Source organism: Gigantopelta aegis, unplaced genomic scaffold (genome assembly GCF_016097555.1).
Source record: "Gigantopelta aegis isolate Gae_Host unplaced genomic scaffold, Gae_host_genome ctg6646_pilon_pilon, whole genome shotgun sequence".
Lineage (NCBI taxonomy): Eukaryota > Metazoa > Mollusca > Gastropoda > Neomphalida > Peltospiridae > Gigantopelta > Gigantopelta aegis.
The window spans coordinates 7,630-14,692 of NW_024535188.1; the positions used below are offsets into that span (position 1 = coordinate 7,630).

General features: G+C 35.4%; 1 pseudogene; it reads right to left on the reverse strand.

The window, feature by feature from the left end:
* Positions 1 to 1,953: 1,953 nt before the first annotated feature.
* Positions 1,954 to 4,856, reverse strand: LOC121366686 (annotated as a pseudogene).
* Positions 4,857 to 7,063: the final 2,207 nt, after the last annotated feature.

A 7,063-nucleotide genomic window follows, 5' to 3' on the forward strand; every position in this document is an offset into this window, starting at 1 on the left:
TGGGTGGTGGTTGTGGAGAGTATACAGATATTCGATAATAACCCGAAGTAGCCAGAAATATATATACAGTATAAATACTATTATCATTATCATGATGAACAAAACAATCCAAAGTCTGCTGTCCATCTGATGTATAGCTGTCATTATCTTCATCAGGAGTATTGCTTTCCATATATGTAACAGACGCTTGAAGTGGTAATAGCTTATGGCCCCGTACTCTGGTACGAAATATGTCCGGGTTATAACTTGAAATGAATATACTCTTTGGGCTCTTAGATGTCGTGGAAAGTTACAAATTGTGAATTCTTCAACACAGGGAGTGCTATAGACAATACCAATGGTTCCAGTAATATTGAACATGCTGTTTAAATAGAAATATATATATTCATTGTCATTGGGGATACAATCGTAGTTTGTATAGTGAGTTATTAAATAACTTAATCGTTCCACTAGTTGTGTTTTTCAGAAACATGAACTCTACAGGAATTGCAGCATTTACTATGTCACGAATAAAATCTAAACTTCGGACAAACGTTTTCCGATACACATTGTAACATTTTTTGGCGCTCATCAAGTTGTCTGGGTCTTTAAATCACAATTTCACGAGTTTGTTGGATCAAAACATCACGTTGGTTTTGAAGATCTTGAATCAAATTCTCACAATGTTCTGTTATTGATGTTATAATGAAATCTCTTCTCTCATGTAAACTATCTGTTATTGACTCAATATTTTTTATACCAGCTTTGAATTTTTTTTGCAACTTCTCTACGTCATCTATTTTTTGAACGATGGGTGGATACTCTTCTTCACAATATGTCTCCGCCATGACAACATTAGGACACCTTTGATGATGACTAGCAATACTACTACAGTCTTGACAAATTACTTCATCACAATCTTTACAATATCGGTCTACTGGATTAGTGGGATGGTCATGACAGTACCAACTTCGACGAGGAAAGTATTTCCATTCATCAGGTGGATCTGGATCAGGTCTGGCACCAGAGTCTCTTTCTTGGACTCTTATACTAGGGTGAACAATACGATGTTCTCTTGTGGTTGAAGCTCTCAGATGATGATCAAGACATGGACCACAGAGAGGCTTGTTGGCACATTCTTTATGTGTTACAGACGGCAATAGCAACAGAATCAGGGACCTGACATTCTCCGCATATAATAGTTCCTTTGGTACATTTTTTTTAAGTTCTAAGGTGTGTATAAGATTGACAATAACTCTATTTAAACGTGGGAAACTAAGTTTCTTGTACAGTCCCCCGTCTTCATCCACATTGATACCGGTATCACACTCACAACCTAACGGACATTGATATTGAAAATCACTAACAAGACTGTCAACAGTAGAGATACTTAAGCATTATCTGGGCTAGACTGTGTGGGTATAGTACTGTGTTCATCTTGCTCATCGAACTGGTCTTGTTCCTCTTCAACTAGTGCGACGGCGTTCCTCTCTTCTCGCTCTACAGCTAACTTCCTCCACTCTTCATTTTTTTCTCTTATATTTTGATTGAGACAACCAGAAACAAAAGGAATCTAAACACGGCAATGATCTCGGATCAGTAAAGAGATTTCCACAAAGTGGACAAGTTAGGTGGCGTAGAATCGATTCAATCTCAAAACCTCTTGAAGTTTGTGCCTCTTCTTGATTTCGTCCTGTTGTTCATCATGTAATTGTGCAGACAAACATCTTTGACGTTGTGGAGTTGGAGTACGTGAATGAACAGGAGATTCGTCATCAAATTGTACATGTGGAACACCTTCGTCTTCAAACGTCGCCATTGTTTCTCGAATAACAAAAGTTGGTCAGTTTTTTATAACATTTTTAACAATATTCATAGTATTATATAAGAGTATTTTTTTTAAAAAACAGTAATAAATAATAATAATAATAATAATAATAATTATAATGATTATTATAAAAATCATTAATATTTTCACAGATGAGAAGACAAAGCTTGTGTCACTTTAGATGAAGGTTTCCGACCTAAATAGTCTGATATGAAGACTCCAGTTTGAACAAGTTTCTGTAAGTCAATCCCCTAAAATAACAACAATTGAAAATATTCCAATCTGCTGGTCTCAAGTCAGTTTGAGAATGAGACTAGTATCATTTCATTACTCACCGTTTCAATACCCACTCCATTTAACATGTACACTACATCTTCAGTTGCCACGTTACCAGAAGCACCTGCTGCATAGGGACAGCCACCGAGACCACAGATAGATGAATCAACAACTGATATACCCATCTAGAATGGACGGATGATAGATGGATGAATGAATGATGAATGGACAGATGAATGGGTAGATGGATGAACAGGTGACAATAGATACTAACTATACATTATAGTATTAAGCTCAACAGATATCAGTTCCCATTCTAATTTTGATAACAATCAAAACTACCACCTCCTCTATTGTTAAGCTCTCCTCTAAAATCTAAACAGGTTTCAAAAACCAGTTGTACCTGTAATGCAACTAGTATGTTAGCTAATGCTTGTCCATAAGTATCATGACAATGGATGGCAAGACAAGACATTGGTAGATGTGAGGACACAACTCGTAGCATTTCTGCTATTGAGGCTAAAGAATAAAAAAAAATATAATTGTTAGAAATAGAACTAGATCATTATGGTAGTGAAGTCTAAAACTTACTAATGGTAGCTATCCTAGGTCACTGTAGTAGTACTGATGTTTTACTAGTCTAGAGCTTACTAACGGTAGCTATGTAGGTCACTGTGGTAAGTACTGATGTTTACTAGTCTAGAGCTTACTAATGGTAGCTATCCTAGGTCACTGTAGTAAGTACTGATGTTCACTAGTCTAGAGCTTACTAATAGTAGCTATTCTAGGTCACTGTGGTAAGTACTGATGTTCATGAGTCTAGAGTTTTTACTAAGTAGCTATCCTACTCTCAGTAATAAATTTGATCCTAAGTACCGATGTTCACAAGTCCACATGAGATCTCATAAGTACTTTCAGTTTCAATAATATCACACTAGAGAGTACTAGAAGTGTTCCATATTATCCAACCAGGTGAGCCAACATTATGCTAAGTGTGGACCTGTCTGGTAAATAGCATGGACTAATCCAGTACTCCATAGTGTGATATTATTGAAACTGAAAGTACTTACTATCAGATGAGATCTCATTGTGGACTGTGAACATTAGTACCTAAGATCATATTATTACTGGGAGTATTGGTGTGTCCCATATGATCTTACCAGGTGTTCCCACACCAATAGTATCTCCTAGTGATATCTCATAACATCCCATCTCCTTCATCCTTACAGCCACCTGAAAATACAAGCATTCAATCTTGTAAAATACAAATTACACAATAGTTCAATAGAAATAAAGACTATAGAGGCAATGAATAGCTATAGCCTGCACAATAGACGAGCCTCACCCTTTATGTAGGGATGACCTTGTATATACATGTATCATTTTCTTATAGACACACTCTCCAATAGCATCTCAAGATTTTGGACAGTACATTGCTACGCAGATATTTATGGTAAATTTAATGGACCATCTCCCACTTTATAGAACATAATTATTACAGGATATAATTAGTTCTTTTATTGCTTATGAAGGAAATTGGGTAATAGTGGTTTTGTTTACATGTACATAATGTTGTTTACATGTACATAATGTTGTTTACATGTATACAATATTAGGTTACCTTGGATACTGCTTCTGGAGATATGGCTCCTCATAAGGACAGCCCACCACACAAGATACATACCTAAACATAAATGGATGAATGTGTACAACAATGGACAGATGGTAGATAGCTAAATTAATAGATGTAGATTAAATGGATCAATGATTAATAAATGGATTAATTAATTAACAGCTATATATGAGGAAAATTAACGAACAAATTAATGAATTAATTAATTAATTGATCATCTCATAACTTACCCTCTAACAGGAATGCTATGTGTTTTTTGCAGCTTCAGTAACCGTTTAAACCTCTCTAGACTCTCATCAATACTGCAAATTGATATTCTTTCTGTAGATATATTAGTATTTACTAAACACATAATGGTCACTTCTGACTTGCTAAATGTTTCTGAAGCAGCACCAAATATGGCAACCTCTTGTGCTCCTGAATCAACCTGGAAAACATCATGGATAGCTAATACAAATATTGATAGATAGCCAGTATGGATGGATTGGATAGTCACATTATGGATAGATGCAAGTCCTGGCCCACCCCCTTTTTATACATTATAATCTACTCGCTAACAAAGTATCATACTTACAGCTGCTTGAAATCCTTGTAGATTAGGTACCAATACAGGATAGGTTACTCCTGGATGTCTCTTTATTCCAGCCATCACTTCTTTGTGGGCACCCATCTATATAAATGGTAATACCACTTATGCACATGTACCATTATGTAATACATCATGTACATCACCACCTATGTACATGCACCATTGCACAATGTAATACATTGTGCACCTATGTATTATGTAATACATCACGTACATCACCACCTATGTACATGTACCATTATGTAATATATCATGTACCTGGGGTACCCATTTTGGAGAGACGAAGCTGGTCGCTTCGATTACTTTAGTCCTGTCTCTGAGAGCATGGCGATCAGTTGTATCTTTATATCTAGGTACTGTTTCCTATAGATATAGAAACTTTTATGAAACTATTATAAAAATATGTTTATAATAAGTCCATCTAAAATTGTGAATATAAGGATGGATATTGATATTTTTATTATTAATAGATGGATTATGAATCATTAAAAGTAATTAAACCACACCCTCAATTAACTGACTTTCTCATTCTGAAGGCCGTCTCTAGGTCCCAACTTCTTACCACTTTGACTTTTTGTGATAACAAAGAACCTGATAACTGTCTGGCCTAATAAATGGGTGGGCATAGTCAGTTATTGGTCACACTCACAATAATTCATATTATTAACTCACCATTTGTAGGCAAAGAGGCTTTGTACCGAGTTTCTCTGACAATTTTCGAGTTAACGTAATTGTTTGGCTCAATCTCATATCAGTTATGTAATCGAGAACTAAGAACGAAAAAGGGTTAAAATAAGTTTATGGTTATTAATATTCATAAGCCATAATGAATATAGAAAAATCATATGCAAATTAGTATTGTTGTTTTCTTCTAGAAATTATTTTCACCAAGTAAAATAACAAGATCATGTGGGTTAAAACCCTGTCATATTCTGCAGATAAATTATGAAATCAGTTGACATATGCAGCTTCAAGTAAGTATAGTGACTAAAATAAACACACTCCTTTTATAGATTATAACACTGTAGTGTCACTAAGTCATAAGCTGACCTCAAAATGGCCTTTTCTCATTGAGACAGAGACCTCTTCTTATAACAGTAGACATTCTTCTGATGATGTCTTCTCAAGTGAAATACTTGTACACAAAGTTGAGGGCTCTCTAGAGATGATGAAACACTCAAACATTCAAAGAGACAAAACACATTGTCACGTCAATATCTTCAGATAAAGAACCTGTAATCAAAAACTATTATGGACCAACAGGCTCCTCAGACAGTTTGTACAGCTAAAGAGTTTAATTCCGATGAAGACCACAGGAACAAAAGTACATGCTCACAGTTCAGTCGTGTGATGAAATCAGAGATGCAAGAACAATATATGATCTCAGATGCTGAAGGAGAAGATAAGTGTATTATCATCAAGACATTGAAGATATTGTTACAGAAGACAGTGTTAAATGTGATGAATGCGAGGATATTATAGTCGAGAAACAGACTTTTGGCGACAGGCACTGCAGGAGATCATTTGGGACATTGAATCTGAAAATGAAGACAAACCACAAACTATGGAGAAGGTTTGCAAGTCACAATGCTGTCATCAGATAAAGAAATACCATATCATCATGATACAGCAGATCCTAAAGCTACAAAACAATTGAATTTAGTAAAAAAGAAAATGACAACACTTTTTATTTGAAGAGTATCGTGTCTCATCCAAAAGTAGAGCAGAGTTTGAACATACAAAAACAAAATTGGTCGAACAGCACTAGATTTAGTCATTGTAAAATGCTTTCAAATTCACGAGAAGTTCACTATCCGTATCTTGAATTTCTTCTCAAACAACCAGAAAGTATCACTTGGATACAACAAAATTCTCCAAATCTTCTTCTAAGTGTTTCAAAAGCGACAACGATAAATTACTTCTCTATCATTTTATCACATCCTGGCTGTGACCCAAATAACCAGTTTAATAAAAGGCAACACGATACTTCATTTTGCTTGTAGTTTAGCAATAGACTGTCTTAATTGTATTAAATTAGTTTTACCATTGGCACGGCAAAACTTACAAAACCACAAGGTGACCTACCACTACATATAGCTGTAGAAAATGTAAAGTAGATATATACACATGTTTTGCTGTATATAGAGATTTTGATGCTAAAGTTACTAATGCAATGATCTTACACCACTAATGGAAGCGATACTGGACCTTGTCGAAGAGAGGTGACACGATTCTTCCAGATTACTGTACCAACTGTTTTCCAGAAGAAATCTACTTTCAAGGACAATGTACTCCATGTGGAAGTAGAATCATGGCACCAGTAATATGGGAAAAGGTCTTGGTGAATTTAAAACCACTCTCATCTTTTCAGAACTGCTTTGTTTGGTAATAATGGTGACAATCTGACTCCTCTTCAAACAGCCATCAAGAGCTTACAATTTGAAAATGCAGCTCTTTTTCTCTCAGCTTCCAACACAAACCAATCTACACTCCTTCATTGTGCCAGTGAAAGTCTACACTTCATCATTCTTTGAAGGTATTACTTGCAGATCCAAGCACGGCAATCCTAACAAAGTCAGTGGACAAGTACGGTAATACACCTCTTCATATAGCATGTATAAATGATGTTTCAACTCAATAAAAACTACTTGCTACAGCTGATAAAACAGTAACTACTTATACTAATCTAATTGAGAAACTCTCTTCATCTAGCCTCCATGTGCAATTCATTTGAAGCTGTTGGTTTCTTTTACCAATT